This window comes from Passer montanus, unplaced genomic scaffold (assembly GCF_014805655.1).
Source record: "Passer montanus isolate IOZ18808 unplaced genomic scaffold, ASM1480565v1 scaffold1, whole genome shotgun sequence".
In the NCBI taxonomy this organism is placed as follows: domain Eukaryota; kingdom Metazoa; phylum Chordata; class Aves; order Passeriformes; family Passeridae; genus Passer; species Passer montanus.
In genome coordinates, this window is record NW_024356504.1 from 3,188,484 (window position 1) to 3,202,439 (window position 13,956).

Below are 13,956 nucleotides of genomic sequence, written 5' to 3' on the forward strand. Positions count from 1 at the left end.
CAGACTGTGAACATGCTATTTTTGTAAGGTACTTAGAAAGCAAGTTGTTCCTCTTACCATTGGTTTATGCCCATGTTCAGACTTATCTCTGCTTTGGATACTTGTGTGTTTCTTCATTTAGTTTCAGTTGAGACTGTTCTTGGAGGAAATACAAATCATTTTGATGTTGTGGGAAAAAAAAAACAACAAACCAGCCTTTACACAGCTTCCTCATACTGAACTGCTTTAAAAAATAGTGGAAAGACTAAAGGCCTTTATACCAGTTCAAATACAGAAAAAAAATTCTCAGAATAGTTTCTCTGTGTATTGATCTTTATATAGCAAAGTAGGAGAAGGGGTTGTCTGTGGTATTTTTTAGTTGGGTGGTTGGGGGTTTTTTATGCTTTTGAATAACTTCAGAACAGTGACTTTCTCCTCTGTATTATGCTGGTTAATGTAAATTTGGAAGAAGGATAACTTCCTTTTCAACTGCCTACAAAAGTTCAGTGTAATTTTTCCAGGAATTGTGAATATGGGAACTGTATCATAAAGTCATAATTTCCAACTGTATTATTAAAAAGAAAGGTGTTAATTTTGCATGAGGCAAAGCTACACTTTTCAGTGTAGAATAATACTGCATACATGGGGGTGCTGCTGTAGAAGTCTTAGTTTTATAAAATTCCTTTTTTAGTCCATGCTTAAAATTTCTCAGTAACAAACATGTAACTTTTTAAAACATTGTTTTCCTTTTGCCCAGGGAGAAGACTCTTCCTGGTTATCCTGGTATATCACAGTGTCCTCACACCAGTTAAGTGTTCAGTGTTGGACATGGTTTTACTCAGCCTGCCATTTTCAGTTACCAGCAGGGACAGGGTCAGTTCTCGTGGCGGTGCAGAAAAGGGTAACTGTTCATTTTACTGAGATACTGCTATGTTAGCGAGGCAGCGAGGGAGACTGCAGTCTGGTTTAAATGTGGCAGTTCACAGGAGCAAGTCCAGCGTGAAACCTTCCTCCTGTCCTTGTGGAATGTTACTTTTTTAGCAGGAGCAGGGGTTTATTGGCACATAGCAAAAGAAAAATGTGTGTGATATATGCCAAAAAATAGGAAGAAGGGGTGTATCTGAATACTATATTCAGAAAAACATTTGGTTCTCAGGCTCGTAAGATAAAAAAGCTTTTCACTCTTCCCCCACCCCGTGTTGTACAAACACAGAGGAGTAACTTCAGCTGTGCAACAAGTCAGTTATCACTTCAGAATTTATAGAGGTTCAAAAGCTTTAGATTTTTTCCCCTTAAAGGTTGTAGCATAACTTTGGGAACTCTGGTATGCTTTTTGGTTTTTTTGATAGCTCTATGTCCTTCAATTAGTATATATAGTCGATTCTTGTTTCTATTCAAAAACTGTCCAGCCTTTATCAAGAAAGGCAAGAAGGGGAAGAAGTACATGTGGTGCTCTCTGTCTGTTTCTACTCTCTCTCTCTCACCTAACTAGTCAAGTACAGAATTTTTCAGCCAAACTTGGTAATAGCAGCAAGGTTCTCTATACATTTGACTGTTGGAAACTAGATAGGAAAGAGAAATCTAAATTAGCATTCTTAACCACCAAGTTTATAGCACAGCCCACCCCTTATCCCTTCTGTTTGCTCTGGTGGCTGGACAGTGGGTGCACATGAAGACTTTTACCAAGCTAGTGACAAAAACATAATAGGGGTCTGCCAAGGCACGGAAGTGACATAGGCTGGGCAAATATGTGAACAAAAATGACAGGAACAGGGCTATTCACACAACTCACCTCTGTTATTTAAGAGAAAAAGTTTACAGTCACTGCTGCTACTTGCTGGTCCTGAAGCTGCAACCTCAGGTTAGAGAATTATGAAAAAGTGGTGATGAAGAGCTGGGATGGTGGGAGATAAACATGCTCTGAGTATTGTTCCTGGTGGTTACAGTAAGGGCAGACCAGCCAGGTGATCACACTGCCTGAGCCGGCAGTGTGCTGATGCAGCTCACCCCACCTGCAAGGCTGGTGGGTGCCTTTATCCCGACTCTGCTGGGGTGGGCAGGGGCTTTGTTGCGCTTTGTTTTGGAGCTGAGCGCAGCCCCGGAGGAGCTGCAGTTCCTGCAATTCCCCGAGTGCAGCCCTGCTTCCACCTGGTGGCCAACCGGCAGAACTTCTCAGCGGGTGCACGGCCAGTTTCCTTCGGGTGCAGTAACCTTCATCTCGCCTGCTCCTGGGCACTCCTGCCTGTACTGCCTGCCAGGGAACAGCAGTGTGTCTGGAGAGAGATGGATGGGGTTGGTCATTAAGTATTCTCCTCCCTGAGCACAGCCCGGTGTAAACAGGACTCTGGTGTGCAAACTATTAGCCCCAGACTTAGATTAGACCTTGCCTTTTTGTAGTCTTGTCTTCAGCAGGTGGATGTGGGGAGAAGGCAAAGGGTGTTGTAATTCAAGGTAAGACCATACTATGCAGTTACACTTTCAAGCAAGTTTAAGCCAGGTGCATTCATTAATGAGAATCTATAACTTCAGGCAGATTTAAGGATCTAAGTAAAGCTGTCACTTCAAAACAAACAAAAACCAACCAAACAAATCCCCCCCCCCAAACAAAATCCAAACCCTGTTCAATAGCCACCTTACTGAAAGCACCAGCATCCCATGGGTGCATCCCTGTAGTTCCAAAGGGAGAGTGCTTAAAACCCTGGGCAGTGCAGTGAGCTGTTCCAATAAAAAGAAACATAACAGAATTCAAGTCAAACAGGCATGTCCTCAGCAAGACTCTGAAATGTCCAGCAAAATTAGGCCAGTCATAAAAATAGCTGGAACTGACTTACTTTTAATGTATTTTGAAGCATAGCTCAAGGCAGAAAAGAAGGTGTCTGTAGCATTTCCCCAAGAAGACTTTGGATCAGTGCCTCTTCTGAGGCTGATAAGATTCTTGCAAGACAATTTGCTACATGCTTGATTGGGGGATATGCTGTATTTTAATGTTGAAACCAACAGAAAAATAGCTCAGGGTCTTCCTCTAAAGGAAAAGCAGCGTGGCAGACCAGCATCAGCCTTAATCCAAAGGGGAAAGGTAATATAACTTCTTCTCTGTCCCCACAACCCTGCTCCTCATAAAATACTCCAAACAATGGCTAAGCCAAAACATCCTCTCCCAAAACAAGACAGTCTCCTAATAATTTGTTGTGTTGTCCTTCGAACATGCAGTAAGATGAAATTACCTTTCGTGGTGAAGGGTTGGAAGATGACTCTCTCAATGTGCTGACAGGACAGACAGAGAAAGCAAGAGAAGCAAATAGAAGAGGACTTCATGGTGACTACCAAAATGGAAAAAAAGTAATAAGTAAATGGGAATTCTGGAGAGTGGCTAAAAGCTAAGGATGTTCCTGACAACTGCAGTAAGCTTTTGATAAGGAGTACAAGAACCCCACAAAACATCAAAATGTGTAAGTTCTCCTAGAATTACCTGAGAAGTTTTAAAATTCCTATTTAAAAACAACAAAAAAAACCAAAGCCAAACACAAGACACAATTTTCAATTTATTAATAGATGTTAACAGATTATTATTATTTTCCATAAAATGCCAAATGGGTACAAGTACTTTTGTGAACAAAATACTGAATATTACAGAGTTACAAGGAAAACTTAGATCAGAAATGAACACCAAATCCTTCACTGTGTGTGTGGGCTTACACAAGTCGTGGTCCTTTCCGTTGTGTAAGGTTTTATCCAAAAGACACTTTACAGTAACACATATTAGTTGATAGAATGATGTCAGTGAAGTGTCCAGGGGTACCCAGGTTATTCCAACTCTCCATAGCTCAGGACCACAGAAAGATGGCCCAGAGAGACATAAATAACATATATAAAGTGTTGGAATTCAAACAAAATGAGTGATTCCATAATCAGCAAAGCCTGCTATGCTAAACACTGTTAATAATTATGTTTTCCTCCAGCTATATGTACACATCTATTCACAGTGCCTAATGCTGAGAAGCCTACTGAGATTTAGAGGCATTAAGAGGTAGTAGAGACATCTCCTCACTCAGCCAATGCTGAATTTTGAACATAATTAACTAATATTTCAAAGAAATAGTTTTATTTCTTCTTCTCATCATCTGTACACCTGTGTTTATGTTTGAAATGGATCAGAGATGAGAACCATGTATCAAAAAGAAACATACTAAGCACAAAAAACTTCATGTGTAACAAAAAACTTTCAAAATCCACTGGAATCCCATGACCCTAGACACTAATTAAGCCTTATGCTTTGATGTTAGATCAGCTCCAACTATTTTAGAAAAATCCTGTCCTGCATGCCCTTTTACTTCTCAATTATCCATCACAGGATATTCCACACCTTTGTTGGAAGCTGCTCTCAGAAGACTTAAGGGACCGTTGATTTGATCCAGAGCAGGAATTCTCATCTTTCCATCCTGCAGTGGTGACCAAGACCCTCTGCAACCTGAATATAAATGTATAACTGGACTAATGGCAGAGAGGACTGCTGGTAAAGTGTGGAGCTGCTTAACCACTACAATTACAGTTAATGAAATATCAATAGACAGAAGCAGATAGTAAAAATAAAATAGTATACTTTGAATTAACAGAGGGCTTCCCAGTGAAATGGGAAGGTATTAGAGCATTCTGCTGGGACAGCTTATTGCATTAATTTGTCCTCTATTTAAAGAGGTCTCCACAGATGCCCAACGTACTCTGGACAACCTTCCCACAATTAACAGTCTTACTGTTTTGTCTTTGCTGAGCTTTAGGAAGACAATACCATTTATTTAATGCAGATTAAAATACACATTGATAATGAAGAACAGATTAGTGAAGTCTTAGTTAATTACTATTTTCAGTACAGTTCACTATCAATTAATTATATTATCATGTAATAGCTAGCATACATCTGTTCCCAATTGGTTAAATACTTCTGCAGCTATACTCTTACTGAAACCCACAGCAAAATTCCCATTGCTGAAAAAAGCTTTAATGAAGCCCCTAACACTCAGGAAAACGAGGCTAGTCATGGGTATGTTGTGTTGCTTTGCTAGCATTTGGGGCTTTAAACAAAGTAAAGCAAAGTTACTCTGCTGTATATAGGGCATGTCCTATAGTTTCAGCTGTGCTATCTGCCACACAGGAGTGCACTAAAGCATGGGTATGAAGGAGTTTAGCAGCTGGTTTAAGAAGCCCAATTTATGCTGTAACTTGGGTACATTTCCTAGAGAAAAATCCTCAGATCATGGACAGTGTTTTTAACGTAAGGACTTTGTGGTTTGGAAAAGTGTCAAAAAGCATGCTGGTTATCAAATACATACAACTGCAGCAGAGTAACTGAAACCCAGATACGCAGTTGGTTGCTATAAAATTTTCATGTTAAAGAAATGTTGAAAAATAAGAATAAGCATTTTTTCAAAAATGCTAATATGCTAGGATTTAATGGTTAGCTTTACCCCAGAAGTTGCTACTATTACACAAACTAATACCACATCACAGCTGCTCAAGACATTGCTTAGAAGAATGTATCATAACTTTGGGTTTTATTTAATTTCTCACCCTTTTCAGTCTTTAAATGCCTAAAGACAAGATCTTCTATACAAATGTGGCTCTTCAGATAGAAGATCGTGAATTAACAGCTATACACTCAGAGTTGTTCTTCCCCTTCACAACATTCACCTGCATTTTAAATAAATTGCTAATCCCTTTAGCAAGCATTTGAAGACATTGGAACTGTTTCCTCAGAATGTGTCTTTCAAGAAAATACCAAAATGCTGACATTGTAACACTATTTGTGGAGAACCTGAGAGTCCTCACCACATGCACAGTCTAAGACATGCTCCAGAAATTCTTGAGGTCTGCACTCAGGGTGCGTACGACCTTGGGAGAGAGTCAAGGTTCATTTCTTGATGCAGCCTCCTCCAGTGACTGGTGTACAACCTAAAGCACCTATTTCACTGCTTTGTTAGACTCACAAAGCTTATTCACTGCACCACTGCCCTGTCTCACTACTAACACAGGTGAGACACATCAGCACAGAATGCCTCATTAGCCAGAACCTGTGATTTACAGAACATTAATGTTCTCTGACCACTCTGTGCTCAAGTGTACAATAAGTTTAGTGGATAGAGCAGTTGGTCAAGGGATGAGGTGGATTTAAATCAAGGCAGACAGACCCATTCTGAAGAATGCAAGTTCCAGAATACAATTCTGAATGTTGTACAGAGGACCTTTCGTGCTTTGGGTTTACACACTGTCCTTTAGAAATTTCAGAGTCCAATTTGTTCTCAAAACAATGAAAATAATATTTGCATCTCTTAGTAAGTTAGCGAAAAGGAAATTACTCTCAGGTAAATAAAATTTTGTTAAATAAATTTATCTATCCATGAAGTACAAATTTTTAATTTCTCTGTTGAATCATTACACAATAGTCCACACCACCAATATCTGGCAAATTTTTCCTCTTTATTTTCTACTCCTTAAAAAGATTGAATTACTAGATCTTAGGATGTCACCAAAATGTGAAATGCTACCATGACGCATGGTTAAATTTAGGCAGGCAAGTAATCTGACTAAAGTCAGTATCTGCAAAGGAAAACACATAAGCCCAAGAAAAGGTTTAATATTGTTTCTGTGCTCAGCTTCTCAAGCGAATTCATAGCCATTTCTCTAAAATGTTGAATTACCTGCATCCCATTTAAAAATACAGTTCCAAGATATTAACTGTGCTGTACAGATATTCTTAAGAGTAGCACAGAGACATGCAGCATAGATTAGTTGTTCCTGGTGTGCCTCTCTTCCTAAAACACAAAAACCATCTAAATAGCCCAATGAAGAGAACTTGAACTGTAATTGAATTATGCTGAACTACTGAATTAAGTTAAAAGCAATAATTCTCTTGTTTAACACAATGGTTAATACAAGAAATCACTTTGTACAGCAGCTTGAATTTGGTACTGTAGCAAAACCCTACTGACTTGGTAGGAGTTTTATGCAAGGAACTACAGTGACTCTTCAAGCACTTCTGAATTAGTAAGTGTTAGTAAGGCCTGCAAGCATGTGCAAAACTGGGCTCAGAATCTGGAACTTTTTCTATTTAGAATAAAAGAAAAGGAAATACTAATTTATGCTGCATTTGTTGAATTCCTAAATTAATTAAGACAATTTATTTGCAATATTTCAAAGGGTTTGCATCTGACCAACATTTGTAATCCCTGTCATTCCTGTAATGAATTCTAGGTATAGGATATAAAAGTAGTTTTTGCTGAAACAGCTTACAGAAAGAATAATCATGCTTCATGCTCTGAAGCATACAATAATGATTGGTAAAATTATGAAGGACCCTAATTATTGCATTACTTTATACAAAATACAGACTCTTTGGAAATACAATATAGGAGCAACATATTTGGGGTTTTTTTGTTGTTTTCTAACATCAGCGGAACTATCCATTTAACAGACTAATAATTGAAAAACAGAAAAAAAAATCAAATAACGGAAAAACACTTCCCATGCAATGATTCCATTGAATGCAACACTCCGGATTATTAAAAATGAGCTGGGTAGACTAAGCATAATCTAAAAAAACTCTGCTAAACAAAAACAGTTTGACACAAAGACCAGCTGACTTTTAATTATACTTTAATTGAAACCTATTTATCTAAATGAAAAGCCCACTATGAACACATGAACTACACTCACCATGCAGGCTGGGCAAACTCAAAGTATGTTTCGAAATGCGGATATACCTAAAATATGGGATTTTTTAAAAATTTTTTTTAAGGTTACAAGAACTGAACTAAACCAGTATATTTCAGATTTGGCAGGAGAGAGGAAGAGCTTGATAATACACTAAGTAATTCAGTACGTCATCCGTATGACCTTAGTCTGACTGCAGTTCAATTAGTCTATACCACCTGAATAATTTTTACAATGGAAAAAACATAATGTATAGCTCATTAGTTTCCTAATTATTTCCTCTTCCTCTGGGACAAATAAAAAGACATCTTTGCAGTTCATCTCTGAATAGGGCTGTGCATAATACTACTTCAAGAAACATTATCACAGATCTGCTGAATACAGTGATCAGCGTCTTCACCTATAGATACACCACAGCATCTGACACTGTTTTGACAGCATTTATTTTTTTACAATCTAATATATATTTTTTACAATCTAATAAAATAATCTGAAACAAAGAAAAGTAATATTAATTTATATTACAAGACACTGTAGTATAAATTTACAGCACTCCTCAACTATAAGTTAGCAATAACATTCATAAATATCAAGAACAAAGCCCCTAAATCAAAACAAAACTTAAAAAGAAACAGATTTTTAGAAGGCTGCAAAGTGCTATGAAAACATTAAGAACAAAACTCAACTGTTGCCCCCAAATTTCTTGCTATGAGTTCTGTTTTTTCACATCCCATCCTGAAGGGCAGACAATGCTAAATTTATGACAGCACAATTTCTCAGGTAGCTATCCCAGGTTCCTCTCACTCACATTAAATCCCCCATCGTTTCTCTACACAGCCTACTCTAGAAAGAAATAAAGAAATAAAAATTAAAAAAAATATGGTTTTTTTTCCTACCTGTAGATCCAATTTTATTTACAATGCCTTGAGAGAGAGAAAGATGTTATGGTACAGTTACATCAAACTATCTGACATCTATCTCCGCTCTTTGCTAAGACTAAGAATACAAAAAAAAAGTTACGCAAACTTTCACAATTACACACTAATTTTTAGAACCATCACAAAATGACAAAGAAGTTATCAACTTTAAAATACAGAAAAAAATTACATAGCTTTAAGAACAACGAAGTTACTAAAAATATATTTTTTACCGTACCTCTTTTAATTTTTTTCCCAGGCAGTTGATCTTTACAGATTATTTTAAAAAAATAATTTCTTCAGCCACGAGCCTTTGTATTTTATTTTTATTAAAAAAAAAAAAGTCACGCAAATGATAAAATATTTTGTTTTGGCCATTTGTTTCCCTCCTCCAAATTGACACTTTATAAAAACCTTCTGTACTTTTTTTCCCCCTCCCTCTCTCCCTCGCTATTACCTCCAAGATGGTAGGAAAGTTGTTGTTTTGGAGGGCAGAGGAGCCGCTCTCTGATGTTATGTCCTCTCAGTGCCTGTAGTGGTGCTATAGGAGGCTGCTGGCTCTCTTCTTGAGCAGCCCCAGCAGCCCTGCCTTCTTTGCTGGAGAATATATTCAGGGATTCCCCTTAATAATCACCTACCCTCTGAGCACTTTGTAGTTTTAAAATAATAAAAGAGCCCCCAAAGCTTCCTCCCCACAAAAAGCAGGATCTTCTCAGAGACAGGGGGGCAGCAGCTCCGCAGCACAGAGCCCGAGCACATTCCCAGTCCCTCTGCTGGGGAGGAAACTCTGATCTGTCAGCCCAACAGAGGGAAAGGGGGGAGAGGAGAGAGAGGAGGGAAAAAAAAGCAGCTGGAAAGGTAAGCCAGGCCCGGCCTGCATCCCCGGGCTCGCGTAGCGCGGCAGGCGGTGCGGAGGGCGCAGGGCGGGCGGGGAGGCGGGCTACGCGAGGCCGGGGATCGCTCGGAGCGGCGTAGGCCGCAGTAGGGGGTGCGGGGAGCCAGGGGGGTTTTTGAAGCTTTCGGGCGCCGGGAGGAGCGCCGGAGGGGGGTGAGACGGCCGCCGGGGCACAGCGGGAGGGTCGGGGCGCGGCGCCTTTGCCCGGGAGGTGAAGGGCGGCGGGGGAGAACGGGGGACAGAAGCAGATAGCGGGGCGAGAGGGCCGCGGGACGGGGGGACGGGGGCGGCATTAATTTGCCGAAATGACTTTTAATGAGCGGTGGCGGGGTGGGGGGGCACCCCCTCCCCCAGCCCGGTGCGGGGCCGCCGCGGCGGAGGCGGTGCCGGTCCCGCGGGGCTGCGCCGGCCGCGGCCTGGAAAGTTTCGCAGCGTTTTTGGGGTGCTTTACCCCCCCACCGCCGCCGCCGGCCACCCCCCGCCCGCGGCCGTGGGGACGGTGCCGGCGGGACGGGGGCACCTCGGAATGCGGCCGCAGGTTCCCCCCCGCCCGTCCCGTACCCCCTTTCCCCCCCGTCGGTGACCCCCTTCGGCCGGGTGGATTCGCCGCACAACTTTTTGGGAGGTAGTGGGGGGCGGTTTTGGGGGTGCGGGGAAGCCCTCGGAGTGTCCCCGCCGCCCCCTAAGCTGCCGGCACGTGCGGCCCGGGCCGGCCCCCGGAGCACGGAACGAGGGGCAGGGGCGAGGGGCTGCCCTGGCAGCACCTTCGGTGCCGGGCACATGCCGGGGCCGGCGGCTGCCTGAGCCCTGCCGGGGCCGGGCCGGGGTCCCTCGGCCGCCCCACTGTCCCAGGAGCCGTTAGCGGGACGGGAGGCACAGCCCGCCGGCACCTCTGCCCGGGAGGGGACGCCTCGGTAGCCCCTGCACGGCCAGGGCTCTGTCTGCTCCCCTCTCGTGTCCCTGCGGGCCGGGGTCCCGCTGGGCTGGGGGTCTGTGTGAGGTGCTGCTGCCCTCCAGGACCGAAAATGAAAGGATCCTTTTTTTCAGGGAAAAGAACGTCTGGTAGTTGTGAAGTGAGTGCACTGGAAGACCCAACATCGCACTTCACCCCGCACAGGTGAACTAGCTCCGGTTTCTAATGAGGGAGGTGGCACGTTTCAGTCAAATATTCCTTAATGTCTTTTAGGTCAAAATTGTAATGGCTTTGTACAAGTAACCCCAAGTGAATTTTGGAAGTGATAGTGACACTCACCTTAAAGCCTTATGTTATACCATCTGATTAAAATACATAGAGTTGGTTCTAACTTTGTTACTCAACAACGTGCAATGCAGGTTTATTTTAAGGTCTTTCAGATTTTGAGGGTTGGGAGACTTTAAAATAAAATTGACAAAATTAGGGCAATGCACTGTTCCCCTGCAGACAGGTGCCCTCCCCTATGGGCTCACCATAGTAGTGACAGTGTTCCATGCCCAGGCCATACCCACCAGGTACCACTGCTCATGAACTGGAGCACTTGTGTTCTCTGTGAAGCTGTCACTTGCAAACTGGTGACATTCAGTCTCTTTTGCATGAATTGTTTGTAATACATACCAAGATCACACAAGTTTTATTAATTGTAAAGCTAAATTATTTACAGAAAGCAACATGAAATTTACCTACTGGGGGTTATTTTGATGTTCAGTATTTTTGTGATGAGTGATTGAATTTGTGTGGAGGACCTGGTCCTACAGAACTGTGTGTACCATGTTCTCATGGTATGGTAAATCATCAGGAGGTACAAATTTATTTTAAGACCACACTGAAACTCAAATAGCTTATACCTGCTGAAAGGCTCCTCTGTGAGGAGCTCTATTGGTTTATTTATTGAGTATTCCTACTAAAGCAAGAATGATATTGTATAGTGAGAAAATAAGTTTATTTGTCTTTGTAGTATTGGGACTAAAAATAAGACAAAGGTATTTTGTTTAACCTCATCTGGAAAGGCAGGCTATCTGTTATTTGAATAAATAAAAGACTTGGACTTAGTTTTTTTTTTCCCCAAGTACAGATGCAAGGTGTGTTGTGGTATGTTTAATCTCTAGTTCATCTCAGGATATTGCTTTTGGTATTTTGAGATAATGTTTTTAAAGTACATTTCTGCCATGTTGCAGTGTCATAAACGGTCCATTTGTTGCTGTACCTGAAGGCTGCCTCTTTGCAGCCCTGCTCATCCTGGCAAAACCCAGGCCTGTTTATAACTACATTGAAATAACTGTGCATGACAACCTCCCTCTGAGGATGTGATAGCAGGACTGGGGCCTGGAGACCTGCTCAAATAGAGAAATCCTTGTTCAAAGGACTTTCAAGATACAGAACCCATCTTGAACCTTAGGTCAGGAATAGCCGTGTTTAGGAAATTACGTGTTTGAAATCTGTAGGAATGTACTCTTGGTAGTAGTTAGAAATTTTCCTATGTAAGGTCTTTTTTCTTTAGAAATCCTCTGAAGTTTCTAAAATACGTAATCTGAAATGTTTGTTGTTTTTTAGAGTTAGGGCTATCTTTGTCAGGTTTTCTGTAAGATACTATGAGGTACAGATGAGTGAATCAGCTGAAATTAAAATTCCTGCTTAAGTTCATGTGGTGTAGGAAAACAAAAAGAACCTGTTCAGTTTGTGAGCAGACTTCTTATTTTCCTCCTCCTAGTTATGTTTTCTGCTCTTTATTCTAACCAGTTACAAGTCTGTAAGTTCTCCAGCTGTTGCTGTTATTAGGAATAATGCTTAAGTTTAATTCTGTATTTCTTGTGTTATATTCTAAAGCATAATCTGTTTCACCAGTGTTGCCTAAAACATTCTGCTGCATTTCTGTTAATGTATTGGACATCCTTATGCAATGTAAACTGCCTTTTGCCAGAACTGAAGTAACAAGCTTTCTAAAAAGGCAGAATGAGGGCAATATTGCTTCTTTCTTCTTAGGTAGATCTTAACATATGGAAAACAGTAGTCCAAAATACAATTCCAGGTGGTAACTAAAAATATCTTGTAAGATCTTAACATGTTGAATGCCTTGATCTGTCAGGGTACTTGCATGTGTGTTGCACTACCTGCACTTCAGAGGCCTTCCTGGGTAAGGACTGTACTCTAGTTAATGAAAGTGTTCTGTACAGGAACTCTGGTAGCTGGCTTTGGTTGTTTCCCAGTGTCCTCTGTCTCAATTTGAGTGTTTTTACTGACAAAAAGTCTCTTGTTTCTACAATTACAGCATTCTTAGTTTGGTAGCTGAGTGTGGTAGAGAATTGAGCTGTTAAAAGACTGATACTAAGCCAAACTTATGGTTAGATCACAGCATAGGGGCAAAAGTTATAACTTTGTGGTGTTGATGTTGATCACAATTAGATGTGGTACAGCTTCTCTTGATAGAACAAAACATTTCAAAGAGAGGTATTAGTTGCTATGAAATAGAGAAAATGAATGTTTTAGATTCATACTTAGAAGTACACTTTTTACTAACACTGATTGAAAAGTTTTGCTATAAAATAGCTTTAAGTGCCTGTCTTTTTGTTGTGAACTTTATGGCTTCTGTTCATATTGGAATGGATGAAATTCCATGCTTCCAAACATCTTGCACTCCGCATGTTTGCTCAGTTTCAGGAAATGGGTCTGACAGTGACAGGTACTTGTTCTTTCTTGGTCAAGTGGAAATGACAAAACTAGTATTTATGTTATTTGTGCTTGTGGAGAAGCTGAGATTCTTTTAGATCCATGTTCTACTTCTGTCCCCAAGCTGATGGTTTTGGGAATCTATGGAGATGATTGTACCTTGTCTGTGAGATGTCATGAACACACCAAGCAATTTAACATGAAATTTAGGCTACTATTAGCAAATGCAAACAACACAGTAAAGACCTCTGTAGTTGTGGATTTTGTTTGGATGCAGTGTGTGAAGCTCTGAGCTCAGTCCTCTTAATTATACATCTTTTAACCAGCAGCATATAATTGCCTTGCAATTTACAATGCATTTGGGGATTCCATTGCCTAAAAGGGTCTTACGTACATTGAATGTCAAGTTCTGAGCATATGTTTAAGAATGTATCAACCCACATGATTTAAAATACTCTAATATTTTCAGCACAGCATTTGTGCAAAATTACCCATCTGAGTTTTGAGGCTCTAGTGCTTTGGGCTTTCTATTAGTGAGTAAGCCTTTACCTTCCCTGTAGACTACTCACAATGTCAGGTACCAGATTTCTGTATGACATAATGCTGCTACTTGGGTATGGTATAGTAAAGATCATCCTCCAAAGTTTGCTGCTGCACTGTTTTCCAGCCTCTCTGAAGGACTGTTTAACTCTTCTGGGAGAGGGTATGTGGAGTGCAGAGCTACAACTGTGTTGTCTTTGGAGCTGATGTGCACTGCAAGGGAGCTGATTATGCCTGTACTGAGAAGCCAGTACTAAAAGCAAATTGGAAGCTGGCTTCTT

General features: G+C 41.1%; 1 protein-coding gene and 1 long non-coding RNA gene across 11 annotated transcripts in view; one reads left to right on the forward strand and one right to left on the reverse strand.

The window, feature by feature from the left end:
- Positions 1-106: 106 nt before the first annotated feature.
- LOC120497767 lies at positions 107-8,825 on the reverse strand. Of its 3 annotated transcripts, XR_005626577.1 has the most exons (3): positions 3,204-8,825; positions 2,612-2,694; positions 107-2,252 (listed from the first exon to the last, which is right to left on the reverse strand). It is a non-coding gene; the product is annotated as an uncharacterized LOC120497767 (long non-coding RNA). The 3 variants fall into 3 exon arrangements; XR_005626570.1 differs by lacking the exon at positions 2,612-2,694; XR_005626572.1 differs by having other exon boundaries at positions 2,612-8,825.
- Positions 8,826-8,845: 20 nt separating this feature from the next.
- INO80D (INO80 complex subunit D) overlaps positions 8,846-13,956 on the forward strand; it is a 46,440-nt gene continuing 41,329 nt past the window's right edge. For 6 of the 8 annotated variants that reach the window (XR_005626534.1, XR_005626518.1, XM_039698631.1 and 3 more), the window contains exons 1-2: positions 8,846-9,458; positions 10,543-10,612. The gene's annotated coding sequence lies outside the window, so the exon portion shown is untranslated. Of the gene's footprint in view, positions 9,459-9,609; positions 9,649-9,754; positions 10,121-10,542; positions 10,613-13,956 lie in introns of those variants that run through there. The other 2 variants (XM_039698804.1, XM_039698718.1) reach the window with 2 other exon arrangements.